Below are 283 nucleotides of genomic sequence, written 5' to 3'. Positions count from 1 at the left end.
AGGTTCTCTTGGCAAAGATACTAGACTGGCTTATCATTTCTTTCTCCAGTATTTCCTAATTTTGTAGATGAAGAACTAAGGCAAAAGGGAGATAAGTGACCTTCCCAGACTCATATAGTTAGTAAGTGCCTGAGGCCAAATTTGAACTCAGATCTTCCCCATTTCAGGCACAGTGCTCTATCCATTGCACCACCTAGTTGTCCCTCTTTTTAATTGGAATAGGGCTAAAGATTCTTTCTTCTAGTTGCTTTTCTGAAAGCATTCTTGACATCTTTGTTTCTCA

At 39.2% G+C, this 283-nt stretch overlaps 1 protein-coding gene across 1 annotated transcript in view; it reads right to left on the bottom strand.

The window, feature by feature from the left end:
• The window catches only part of LOC114030730 (olfactory receptor 5B12-like), a gene marked incomplete at its 5' end in the record, with an annotated part of 2,191 nt that overhangs the window by 1,299 nt on the left and 609 nt on the right, over positions 1-283 (bottom strand). The window lies entirely within an intron of this gene.

This window comes from Vombatus ursinus, unplaced genomic scaffold (assembly GCF_900497805.2).
Source record: "Vombatus ursinus unplaced genomic scaffold, bare-nosed wombat genome assembly UNPS02014986.1, whole genome shotgun sequence".
NCBI classification, from domain to species: Eukaryota; Metazoa; Chordata; class Mammalia; order Diprotodontia; family Vombatidae; genus Vombatus; species Vombatus ursinus.
The sequence above is the reverse complement of the archived record's forward strand: the minus strand, read 5'-3'. Positions and strand labels throughout refer to the sequence as shown.